This window comes from Equus asinus, chromosome 20, assembly GCF_041296235.1.
Source record: "Equus asinus isolate D_3611 breed Donkey chromosome 20, EquAss-T2T_v2, whole genome shotgun sequence".
In the NCBI taxonomy this organism is placed as follows: domain Eukaryota; kingdom Metazoa; phylum Chordata; class Mammalia; order Perissodactyla; family Equidae; genus Equus; species Equus asinus.
Window position 1 is genome coordinate 47,588,580 of NC_091809.1, and position 528 is coordinate 47,589,107.

Here is a 528-nt window from a genome sequence, read left to right on the forward strand (position 1 = left end):
TTTTCATAACTGGGTATTTTATTTTTGGGAAGAATACAAGCTAATATTGAATCCCTAGGGATCTTGGAGGGTGATAGTTGGACTTTTCATTAATCTGGAAAGTAGTGTGAGTAAAATCTTTCACAGTGATAGATCATTCCTTTTAGAAAATAAGAATTAAGGCCAAACTAGACTTAGAAACACAGTCATGTGCTGTGTGATGACATTTTGGTCAGTGACAGACTGCATATATGACAGTGGTCCCATAAGATTAAGACCCCATATAGCCTAGGTGTGTAGTAGGCTATACCATCTAGGTTTGTGTAAGTATGCTCTGTGATGTATGCACAATGATAAAATTGCCTAGTGACGCATTTCTCAGAATGTATCCCCATCCTTAAGTGATGTGTGACTGTAGATATGGCTATTTGGAGACATGGTATATGATAAAGGCAGCATCACAAATTAGTGGGGAAGAGAAGGATAATGGTGCTTAGAAAATTGGCTTATATGTACAAAAATAAAGTTGGATCCCTACCTCAAACCATA